At 48.5% G+C, this 12,855-nt stretch overlaps 1 protein-coding gene across 4 annotated transcripts in view; it reads right to left on the bottom strand.

The window, feature by feature from the left end:
- Positions 1–12,855, bottom strand: part of SYT2 (synaptotagmin 2) — a 206,975-nt gene that overhangs the window by 50,142 nt on the left and 143,978 nt on the right. For all 4 annotated transcript variants that reach the window (XM_090025554.1, XM_090025555.1, XM_090025556.1 and 1 more), the window contains one exon: positions 6,357–6,426. The gene's annotated coding sequence lies outside the window, so the exon portion shown is untranslated. The remainder of the gene's footprint in view (positions 1–6,356; positions 6,427–12,855) is intronic.

Below are 12,855 nucleotides of genomic sequence, written 5' to 3'. Positions count from 1 at the left end.
TCCTTACACATCCAGATGAACACACACTCCCCTCTGAGCATGCCCTACGTCCTGCTCCCCACTGCTGGCCCTGACACCACAGCACTGCCAGGGCTTCCCCAGCCTACTCAGTGGACATGGTGGGAATCGGGTGTGGAGGCTCCCTGCTATTTAGTACAAAAGCCTTAAAAAGGGATGTCTCACTGCTTCTGAGTTTGAGAGAAAAGAGCCAATGGGACATGTAGGTAACTCTGAATGGGCCTCTAAATGAATGAGCTGGTTCTCTAGGGACTCCACATGCAGTTCATGACCACTTAAAATCAGTCGTCCTCCTGGGTTTTGAACCTTTTGTTCCAGGCAACTGCCCAGGCTCACTCACTGTCCCTCTGCCACCAGCCTGCAAGATGACCATGTCTCTTCCCTTTTCTGTGCCTCAGTTTCTCCTTCTGCTTTTGAGCGGTGTGGATGAAACCTAGCTGTCATTCCCGATGCTTCAGCTGCTTCTGCCAAGCTGACTCCTAGCCCTGGCGTTGGCCCCCCCCCGGATGCTGCCCCCCTTGCTGCTTCGCTAAGAAGCTGGCAGGTGTGCACAGGGCAAGCACAGAGTTAATACTGCAGCAAAGCCAGTGAGCAGAGACACACTAGAGAAGTGCTGAGTCACTAAGGCTGCTCTCACTGCAGCACTTTCATCCTGCCAGCTGCCTGCAGCAGTCCCAAAGCAGGACAGGACAGGCTGAGCCAATCTGCTCCGACACGGGGCGCTGCCGTTTGCCATTCCCTGGACGGCTCTGCCCCAGGAACAGCAGAGAGAATAAACCTCAGCGCTGCTGGTAATGCAGCGCTTGGCTGCAGACACAGCGATTCCTGCACCAGCTGCACCTCCACCTGCAGTAAGTAACAGAGCCCCCTCTATGTCACCAGGTGCAGACAAATAGGACAGAGCGTAAGGGAGATCAAAACTGGTCTGAGAAAAGACCCCAGTGTCTACCTCACTGTAACTGCTCCTAGAACCTCAGCCCCCTCCTCAAAAATAAGTTTCCAACTCATCTGTTGGCTTCTTTAACATTTGCCTCCTTTTTCTGCACCCAAATTACTTTCCATCTCCCACTTACCCCTCTCCTCCCTCTATTCCCAGCCTCAGGGGATGTTCATTCTGCTCCAGTTCATGGATATGGAAATTGTCCCACTTTAGCAGGCATTAACCATAATCCTCCACTTCTTAGCCAGGCTACAGAGTACGAGACCCCCTCCTCAGTTTATATTGACAATACATTTTGCTTCTTTGCTCAGTTGAAGAGCTTCTGCCTTCAGTGCTGGGAGTATAAATACACTCTACAGAAGTCAAGTCTCTGGTGACAGGTCTGTGGCTCATGCATTTCAATGAGGGGCTGCTACGTGAACTGCCACATCTGTACCTACCTGTTCTAGTTGTGTTAAAAGCCTTGGTCCTGCAATATGGAATGGGAATCAGTGATCTTGGGGCTAGGTAGGAGATTCAGGGCATGAGAAAGGTGTACATTAATGAATGTGCTAACGAAGCCAAATCAAAGTGCTCCATCTATATTTAAAAATCCTAGCACAGGGACATCCAATGAAACTGAAGGCATGGGTAAAAGGAAACACTTTCATATATAGCCCATTATCCAACCGAGGCACTCACTGCCACAAGATATCATCAGGACCAAGAGATTAGTAGAATTCAAAGATAAGGCATTCACACGGCTAACGAGACCATGCACAATGACATTTAAAAGCATTTAGCAGTGGTTTTATAAGGAATAAGCCACTCACTGACAGAGCCGGGACCTGGGGAAGGAACTGCTTTCATAGGCAAGTTACTGAACAATTAGGAAGTTGTGAAGCAGCTAGTGCCAGTAACTGAGAGCGGACACAAGGCTAGATGAGCCCTGGTCTGATTCAGTTCAATAAGTCCAACATCTCAAACACTGAATATTCAATTCTAGAGAGATGTGGTAATGCAAACCCATCACCTTGCAGAGAGCAAGGGCATCCCTCACTGCTCAGGCAGGCATCTACCAACTCCAGGCTCCAGAGACCTGATTTGGAAGGAAGCGCTATATACTCTGACACTGGAAGATACAGGTAAGATGCATGAGTCAGACACCAGGACTCCGGGGAGGGCCGTGGTTTCAGAAACACCTCTGTGCTCCGTGTTTCCTGTTGACTAGCTCCAGGCAGCTCCCTGCTCAGGGCTTCTGTGAGTCACCCTTTGGAGACTCCTAACTCTCCCCATTGACTGTACAAGGAGTTGAGATGCCAATCCACCATTTCTCTGAAACACCCTCATGGAGCCAGATACCTAATTTTTAATTTTTAAGCACATGGAAACCATGATGGAGACACCTAAAGAGCCAATTCGAATTTGGCCCTATGTAGCCATAAAGGGAGCCTGGAAAAGAGCTGGGAGTCAAACCTTAGCCTCCAGAGTCCTCATCCAGTGCAATAACAGTATAACCATGTCTCCTCCTTTCTCCCAAAACATCCAAAACACCCACCCCCTAGGTGAGGGGCCTTTTGTAACCCCACACTTCACCTTGTCTATGGGTATGAGACTAATGGTCAGTGATGATGAGGGATCCCAGCTCTAAAGAGTTAATCTTCCTTAAAGATAGAGGAATGGGATAGCTTTCTTCTGAACTCCTCCTTGCTCTCTCTGTGCTCCCATTGCAGAAAATGGGCTGACGTTTCCTTGCTCGCTAGCTTTGGCAACATCAAAAGGGACTAACTGGCTTGCCAGGCGTGAAAAGGATAATTCATTGCACTGGGCGGGTGCATTAGCATTTACAGCAAGGGGATAAACTGCATGTAGCAATGAGTGTTCATCATCCCTTTGGTCTGGCTGTCAGTGCACGATCGGGCTGCAAAGCGAGGGGCTAAGCCAGTGTCAAATCAGTGGTTCGACAGCAGAAAGATGAATGGACCCCTCCCTGACACTGCTTCCCAGGCATGCTTCACAGGGGAGAGAGAATGCAATTTCCCTGTGTTGGTATCTCAAGCAAAGTAATTACTTCTTAGCTTTACAGCAGCAGCCAAGGGCTTGCGTACCTCAGTCGTCTCCACCAGAGGAGGCCAGAGAGACAGTGTTTGGACGGCAGGAGAAATGGGAGCAAGTTCCACGCCTGTGTGGATTCAGGAAGCAATGAAGGGAAAAGGGGAGTGGGGGGAGGAGGAAGAATGATAACTATGATTCAAGCAGGGGGGGGTAATACTTGCAGGCAAGACTCAGAGCTGGGACTGAAAGTGCAAGCTGCTGTCAACCTAAGCGAGATGTGCCCGTGCTGGATGCAATGCAGAGTGCAGCTGGATAAGCCAGAACAGTGGCAGAAATGCGAGCATCCTGCATGACCCAAACACCACAATCATGCACTTCATGCAGACACGCTGCACCTACAATCCCCAGAGAACCCACTGCAAGCACTACAACTGCAGACGAATCACCATTAGTTGCAGAAGGAGCAGAAGACAACAATGACACCTGGGATCTCTGTTGTTCATCTACTATGGCAAGAAGCATGGACTTGATGGCCAGGCTCCTCAGGAGACAGAGGGCTACAGAACCAGTGGTCATCCCTGTGGCCATTGCATCAGAAGCACTCCTACAGGAGCGGTGTCAGTAGCTGGAGTATGCATTTTTCTTGATGGGCACCATGATTTACTTTTCCGCCCCACATGCATAATTACAGGACTACAGGCATTGCCAACTAGATCAAACTGGGGGGCATCTACCCCAGTACACTGTTTTTTACATTGATCAGCACCGAGTGCTTCACAGAAAGGTGCAACATCCCCCTCACTGGACAATTATGAAATTCCCTGGTCATTGCGGGTTGAAGAAATTTCTTCCTGACCCATTAGAGTTTGGCTCTTATCTCACTGAAATGTTGTCTTGTCTATCCTTATTCATGCATCCTTAATGGCAATGTTCCTGTTATCCACATGTCTCCTCTTCCCCAAATCCTTCTTAGCTCTTGGCTCCAATATCTTATGGAGATGAGTTCCACAAGCTCATTGTGTGAGACGCAAAGGCTTAACTGCTAAGTGAGTTATCTTTAAATCACCATAACCAGGATCCAATTGGGCACATTCCCTCTTTCAGTTTTCACGGCATCAGATGAGCCTGGGAAGCCCAGAGCTCTGTTTTGCCACATAGCCATGTTTCTTGGTCACTTTGGGGATCAGATGAAGATATGATTTCAGTGAACCCCATGTAAAGGGCTGGAATAGCAGGGGGCTGTGGGCTAGGCTTGGGAGGTACTGGCAGAGCTGACTGTGTAAAGAGGAAATAGAAGAGGGGGCTATGGGCTAGGATTGAAGAGCAATGGCTGAATCGGTGGGTAGAGGGAGGCCGTAACAGGGCACTGAGCATCCAAATTGAGGGACACTGACAGAGCTGTGGGTGGGAGCAGAGCTCAGGGCTGGAATAGCAGGTGGGAGCAAGGCCATTGGCAGGGCTGCGTGGGGAAAGATTTCACAGCACCTGCTGCACAAATCTACCATTAGCAGACTGTCATTTTCATTAGTTCTAAAAGGCACCAAATTTGCTTCTTAATTAAGGGGCAATCCAGTGGAATTCTTGTGGAATTAGGTATCATCTCTCAGAAAGGAGCAGCTGAGCTCGTCCTGATTCATGGCACTGCACTGCATGAAGCAGGGACTGGCATTACTCCAGTACAGCTGTCTTCCCATTCCACCTCCCTAGACAAGAGCATCACTAAGAGGGCAACACCATGCACACTTGCCATGGGCTGGAGCCAAAGCCTGCAACAAACAGCCCTCTACTAAGGAGAAAGCTCTGATCTGGCTTTGATTTTGCAGCTCAGTTCCTGCTTTCATGAAAATATGCAGGCAAAAAACCACTGTCCACACTGTCCTTTGACCTGTTGACCCCAGACATACAGCTCATGACCTGAGAGCAGCTACAGCCTCCAAGCTGCCAGAATGTGTCCCTGTTCACATCCTACCACCACACTGGAGATTTCCCCAGCTGACAGTGACTCTCTTCTCTGGTTCCTGCTAAATCAGCTGGTGACAATTTATCTTCAAGGCACACACATCTGGAAGGCGATGTCTCTCTGTGAAGGCTGACCTGCCCGCAGCCTTCAGTAAGTTATACACATCCTGTGCAGCTCTTAGGAGCAGGGTGTGAGTGTAACTTTTGTACGTTTGTCTTTGGCTATAGAAAGGCAAACATAAACTACAATCCTAAAGCACTGTACAAAGAGGGTGGAAAACATGGTCATTACCAACCGTTTTGCAAATGAGGAAATGGTGTTGCCTAAGGTCACCTGGCAAAGCAATGACTAGAGCACAGGTCTCCTGGCTCCCAGCCCAGTACATCGATTTCCAGCTCCAAGCCCCTTTTGGGCTCACTGCCCACCAGGATTGCTGAGCAAGTCTTTTGGTGCAAAGAGCAACACAATCATCTCTGCAGAGTATTTGAAACTGAGGTGCTTGCAGACTTAGCCATTGGGGTCAAAAGTAACCCTGTGCAACTCACCTGGCAAACAGTACCTAATTGAACCAACACAGCTTGAATGTCAAATGCTGGCCACTAGCTCAAGAGTAAAACACACGAATAAATATGAACTGAGTAACTGGATACAGAGGAAACTGCAATCCACTGCTGGGGACTGACAGTAGGAGCAAAAAAGCCAGGTTGTATCACATTGTAAATCTAAGAGGGAGATACTGCATGGGGATAGAACATGTTTAATTAAGGACAGCCAATAGTATAAGTGGGGCCAAATTAGAGGGGGCACCAAACTGGCATCCCCCCAGAGAGTCTGCACCCTGGCAGCAGCATCCTGTGTCCCTGAACCCACACCATGACAGCAGCATCCAAGATGGAGAGAGCACCCAGGGTCACAGCACAACCCCCACAAAATGCCTCCACTCTCTGACATCTCTGTCCAGAGAGCAAAAATGGCTAATGACACCCCTGCCCACAGCACATCACCAGAGATAACCTTAAGCCATCCAGCTCTCCCTGGTCCTGGGACTAGTGCCGGCACTCTGCAGATTCAAAGATTTATGGGGGTCACAGACCAGGATGATTTTCATTGTGTAAGACTTTCAGGGTTGTCATAAATTCCTCATTAACACACTGGTCCCTGTGCTTATATTTGGAGGTGTCTGGAAGATTATAGGAAGAATAAACGCTGTGAATCAGCTCTGACAAATTCCCAGTGCCTAGCTACCTCTCTGCTCCAGAGGAGCTCATCTTAAATTTCTCAGGCTACTCAAAGGTGCTGTTTTTCATTCTAGTCTAGCTCCAGCCACTCCCAGGGAGTTACACCAAGGAATGGATTTAGCCCAGGAGGCTGTCAGAAAACAGGGTCAATAGGATTTGGACTTACCACGGCCACTTGCATGGACCGGTCAGTCAATACCGTAGGGATCTCTTGATGGGCAAGAGGGATGGATAACCTAAAAAAATACAAAACAGCCACAGGTTAGATGGGTAGATAGTCATGTACTTTCTCACTGCCTACCAGAGGTGCTGGGATCCCTTCTTCACTGAGCACTGACACACAGGCTATTAAGCAATGAGGTAGGCCTAAATGGGAGTGAACTTTTTTATTTGGTTCAATTTGATTTTGCTTCTCTAGACATTTTCAGACCCCTTCTGCCTGGCAATTGGATGGCCTGTCTTGCTCCTATTGTAAGGGCCCACAGTGAGGACCAAGAGGGAGATTTTACAAATCATAAAGGCTAGGGACAGAAATTACGCATACACCGGTGTAAGTGATTGGAAACTGGTTCAAATCTGTAACACAACAGAAGTTCAACGCATATAAACCATTTTCAAAATGGTTGAAACCAGTTTAAGATAAACCTGGATGGATATAGTATCAGAGTTAACTGATTTAGGTTAAATCGGTTTATTGAACTTCTGTCCAAGATCCACTCCAGAGTCAAGTTAACTCTCAGTCCCTCAGCATCCCAGGATGCTTTCCACCTCCCTTGCCAGGTAAATGGGCTAGCCTTGGCCGAAGCCAAGCAGGTAGGTTTGCTCAAATGCCCCCCAGCTTCTGGCCTGGGCCACTACAGGCACATGGCTGCATTTCCAGAATCAAAAGTGAATGTCTGTTCACTCGCTTATCAGTTCAATCTACACAGCTTAGACTACCCTGTGAAGGCTGAATCAATTCAGCCTTGGGCTTTTTGACTGTCTGTACTTAGCCAAAGGGTATCTGAGCACTTAGGGCCAAATCTAATTTCACTTTTACATGCCTAAGTGCTACTTAGACATCTAAATGTGCTATTTTTTACAGTTATGCAGATTTTTTATCCTGTTTCCACCTGCACAGCTATGACTGCCCTTCTGAACATGCCCAGAAAGCTCCACTGTGGCTGCATGTACCCTGGGGCAATCCTACTCCACCTAGGTAGGTGTGTGCATACATCTTCAAAAGTGCATCTAGGAAAAAAACCAGAACTAGCTATAGTTTGTGAGGGAGGAAAACCCTCCCACCTGCTAGCCCAATGTCTAGGGCACATGTCTAGAGTCCAGGGCCTCTCATTCAGGGAGGGCTCAGATGTGTACCCCCTACTTCCTTCCTGGCCTTCTCCTGAAGCAGGGGAGGATATGTGGGACCTACAGGAGAGCAGCCCAGAAGCATGGCTCCATGAGATTTAGGGGCCCACGGTTCTGGCCCCATGTGGCAGGAGCTCTTCCAATACAGTGTAGCCATCACCTGCGGGTCTGCACACGTTAGAAAGTGGAAGAGTGGGTTGTGTAGAATTGGGAAGGCTCCATACAGAGCAGGTGTGATTTGTGCTCTGAAGGCAGTGGTGTAAGGGTGATTAGAAACCTGGTGTAAGACCCTTGACAGGACGTGTTCGGTGGGGGCAGTTCTCACGTGGTCAGAACTAGCTCGTCGGTGTTCATGAATTCTCCGGGTCACTCCTATTCTCGGGGCCTTCAGTACGTCAGTTCAGCGGCCCCACACTGCTTTTCAGCTTCAAAAATACAATTTCCATGCAGATGAACAAGAGGTGTGATCCCAACCTATAGGATTTCTCCAGCCATAAAATGGGAACTGTAGGTGCTGTTTTAGCAATCTGCAGGACTGGAGCTTGCCACAAGGGCACTGATGAGGAGCCATCACAAAATGATCTCTACGTTCATATCACTGATATTCAAACTCGGACTGTAACATTAGACACTGCCACTTACTTTGGAAAATGGCAGAGGTAAGACCAACTGTCCCAGCACTGGCAATTGCTCTAGCCACTCACTCATACTACCTCACTTCCAAGCTCCAAGCCCTGCTAGCTACACTACACCTTCCCTGCCCAGCTGAAAGCTTTCTCATCCACTGGATTTAGCTCATAAACCACTTTGGCAAAGGATTTAAATCCCGAGCTTCAAACCACCACATTCCCTCCTGACTCCCATTAGAAATCATAGCTGTTGGCTTGAATTGCTCATAAACATGAAAACCTAGAGGCTCTAAAGCAAATTAGAATGAAACTGTGCTCTCAGGATGTGCTGTAATTAAGCCACAGCCTTGTTAGGCAATGCTGAAGCCCAGAGTCCTTAAATATAAGAAGGAGAGGGATTTTTTTTTTATTGGCTTGTTTTTGTTTTTGATGTAAGAAAGTGGGGAAAAGATTAAATTAATGTAAAAAAAGTAAGAAACAGCCTTAAAGAACTGGCTCATAAGGCTAATGCACTGGACTAGCAGAGGAGGATATCACTGTAGCCAGAGGCCACAGTGTAGTAGACCTGGCAGAATTGCCATATCAGAGGGGACTGCCTGCCAAATTGGCACTTTGGGGCAGCGACTGTTTGTCCTATGTACACTAGTGCCCGAGGCATCAGGTCCTGGCCCACACCTGCACTCCTGAGTGCTGCAGTGGACAAACCTGCCATAGCAAGCCAGGCATTGTGCCACTTAAACACTGTTGAGGGCAGGAATGAGGGTGGGAAAGATTTTGATTTGGGATCTGTCTTGAGTGCAAATGCTAAATTTTAATCTGGTTTAGTTGCATCACTGCAAAAAGCCACAGAGGTACTCTTATTTTGGTTTGAGTCAGGCTTGTTCCAGTTTAAAGCCAGAAAGTTAGGGTACATAAACCAAAGCAAGCCACTCCAACTAGAATCCAAGGCTGCAGCTGTTTCCATTTGTTTGCATGTAGACACTACCTAATGCATGGTACTGGATTTTGAATGTTATCAGATTTTGAACAGGAATCTGCAGTTTGTGCAGATTGGGGAGCTTTGTTCAAGGAAGTGCTAGTGAGTGTCACAGTTCAGGGAAAGCTGCATGTGGGACTCCCCTTTGGTCTCTGCGGACACCTCTCAAGTGCCAGTCCTCCTGCCTTCATCCCCTATAACTCTCCTGCTCTTTGACTGGACCTCGTGGACCTGAGCAATCCCCGCTGACACTGCTCTGTAGCCTCTGAGCTCAACACCTTCAGGGGCTCAATGCAGTGACTGCCCAGATTTCTAAAAACAAGGCATTGCTTAATCTTAAACTAAGCTGGCTTCCTTTGGCTGGGTCTGAAAACTGATGAGGCTATTTAGCTGTGACTGTATTTTGTTTTTTCACCTCCTGCCTGGCCTACCCAGAGGGTTTGTATCTGGTTCCATCATGTTATCTTCCTGCTAGTGAACTTAACCCCAGATACATACAGCAAACTTTCCAGCACCAGCATACGGCAAACATCTCTCATGGCAGCTGCATACTGATCAGTATTCGCTGCGGAGTACAGTGTTTGTAAATGATATCGCTGCCCCGCAACTGCCAGTCACAGCTAGATTCCCCTGAAGGTATCCAGCAGCACTGAACCCATACTTAAATGCAGCCTCGTCTTCTAGGATTGGCAGGCTCTTTGTGGGGACATGGATGACTCATTTACAGCAGGTGAGAAAACTCATGTCCCTCTGGGGCAGCTGGGGACTTGGCCCCTCTCGTCTGGGGAAGACCAGTCCTCTGTTCCTAAGGCTTCTTCAATCCAGGGTTACTGCACGGTGCCGACTCTGCCAGGATGAGCCCCCTGTGCACCTGCCTCCCAATCCATCTGTCAGTCTCCTTCCAGGGAGCCCCTTCCCAGTGCTAACTTTCCCCTCCCGGCAATGCAGACCCCTCCTAGCCCACTGCTACACTGAGCTCCCCTCCCCGCTGCAGCAAGAGCAGCCGCTGCATTTATCTCCCTTCAGATAACCAGAATATATTAACTCATAACAAATGTTCAATTTCCATTGGTAATTGTCACACACCCTCACTGCGTCTTCCTCAAGCTCACACGCACACTCAGAGCTAAAGAGATTCACAAGCAGCCGCAAGGCTCTTGCTCTTTTCCTCTGTAACCCTTTGCTCTCCACACTGTGCTACTGCTTCCTCCTCTGCTGTGTCAAATGCAGACCCCAGCCGGGCAATTCTACCACCAGCCACACAACTATGGATGTCAGGAGGATCAGAAGCAGGAACGATCATTAATGTTCAGGGGGAAACTCCTCATATGAGATTCTAGAGACAGGGTCTCTCCTCCTTGAGAAGAGAGAGGTGGTTAGCTGTGTTAGCCGGAAGTCAGGAAGACAGAAAGGCACGGTGGTACCTTACAGGCTGACTGGCAGAGACAGACATACGCTCTGTAAGTGACAAACCACTTTGTCAGAGGCTATGAACAGACTACAGCACTCATGGCTTCTGACAAAGTGGGCTATCATCTGCGAAATCCTATACCTCACTATACGACAGTCTCTGAGGCAGTGGTTCTCAACCTTTTGGACTCAAGGAAAATGCCAGCTCTTAGCTTTCTCTTGTTCTTGACTACAGAAAAATTAAAGAGCATGTCTTCTGTTGCAAAGAACTCAGAGAGCCCACAACGGGTCAGAATGCTTTTGACACAACGGTTTCCTATTGAAGTCTCTGGGTTTGTCTTGTGAATCAGTGCAGGTGTTTGCATACAGAACAGTGCTAGTGCTGTGGGTATCCCGTGGCATCCCTAAAAGGATCTCATATCACAGCAGGGCACCGCCACACCCTCAGTGAGAATCTCTGCTCTATGGTGCCGCCCTGCCCTGCCTCCTTCCAGGCCCTCTCTGAGCTTCCATGTCTTTGTACGGCACTACAGAAATGCAGTAAGGTAAGAATAATCAGAACCATGCAGCACTTTGCTCTCAGGCCTTGTCCCACAGCCACCTGTTCTTACCTTTGCCAGCCGGGGTCTTTCAGGGCTGCACATTAAGACAGACCAGTATTGATGGCACTTAATTAAATAATAATTGATTATCTAAAAGCTGCTTAACGACTCCAGCATAACCCTGCATTTTCATGGCAGCCAACTGCACTCTGCCTGGATGACTGTATGAGCCCTACCAACAAAACTGGAATCGTATTCAGAAGTCACTTCCATGGGGCAACTTGCTCAAATACATTCAAAGCCAGGGCACTAACCTACTAACACTGTGCTTCATACATGAATAAAACCCCCTTCAGCAAACAGCTCGGGACATCTGGTGTGAAAACAGGCTGAGTTCTAATGAAGCTGAAGGAGCAGCATGGGACCTGCATCACAGAGAAGTCATCACGCCACCCCGTGGAGATAAGCATCACTTTGACTTAGGAGGCACCCGTCGCAGAACACGGTGGAATGAAGTGTTTCACAGAAATAATCCCAGTGCTGCCCCTCAGCATCTGGAGTACGTGCTGAACTTGTCTTCAGGAACACAGATCTTCTCGGGGCTTCAGGAATCCAAGTTCAACAGTGGGCCCTATTCCTGACTTCACAGTTAGTACTCTTTGTGTTATTTTTAAAAGGGGATGTACTTCTTAGGTGCTCGCTATGGACTTCAGCACAGATACTGATGTTACTGTAGCACCAGAAGTCCCTAAATGAGACCACACCCCCGCATGGAAGGAGAGATGCAAACGCAGACAGTCCTTGCCCCAAAGTCCCTAATGAGACACGATGGACAATGGATAGGGCCACGTGGCCATAACTCAGCCTAGGTCCCCTCACAGCCAGCCACTAGAGCACACTGCTTACCACAGTGGGCTGAGGTGTAGTTAGATGCTTGAGTGCCCTGGGCAGCATCTACACCCAGCTACTGACACAGTTTTGTGCAACCACAGGCCTGGAGGTGGCAATGCACAGCTGCTTCTCTTTTTGTATCCCAGCCAGTCTCCCTCCCCGCCCCCACTTATGTTACTGGGCTGAGAGTTAAGGATCAACAGGAGCATTTATACTGACCTGGATGGTTTGGATTTACTATGACAGGGGGGAATGAAATCCAAGCCAGCTTGTTGTTTGCTCAGAGTTTACCACAACTGCCTACAAATAGCCCTGCTGTCAGCCCGAGGAAGGCTAAAAGGCCATTTTCAGTCCTTTGCATTCAGGAACTTTTGTTTCCATGAGGCTCTGTAAGCATCTCCCTGATGCTGTGTTTTGGCGGTTTGGCAGACGCTCCTGGGACAAGCCTGCTGCTATTTTACCTTTTCCACATCTTGCCTCGATTCTGCATTTGAGGGTATGATCCTACACAACCCCAGGCCAGAGTACTGCGCAAGGTCAGCAGCACTGACCAGGATGGGGACAGCTGTCTGCACCCAGGGGCTACTGCCTCCCAGTTACTCCCAAGTACCAACTTGTACCAGTTTACAAACCCCGGTGCAGTCTGTTCAGACTCAAGCACCCAGTGGACTGTGCTGCTCTGCTCCCACGGGCAGACAAGGTTCTTTGGGTAAATCTAATATCTTTATCAGATCAACTTCAGGCAGAGGGAGCGTCTGCCTGAAGAAGGGTGTTTGTACCCAAAAGCTTCTAAAGAATAATTTTTTCAACTATTTGACCTGGTCTAATAAAAGATATCGGATTTACTCAAAGAATCTTGTCTGCCTACAT

This window comes from Crocodylus siamensis, chromosome 13 (genome assembly GCF_052110815.1).
Source record: "Crocodylus siamensis isolate JL-2025a chromosome 13, ASM5211081v1, whole genome shotgun sequence".
NCBI lineage: Eukaryota > Metazoa > Chordata > Crocodylia > Crocodylidae > Crocodylus > Crocodylus siamensis.
Note: the sequence above shows the minus strand (reverse complement) of the source record. Positions and strands in the feature narration are given on the sequence as shown.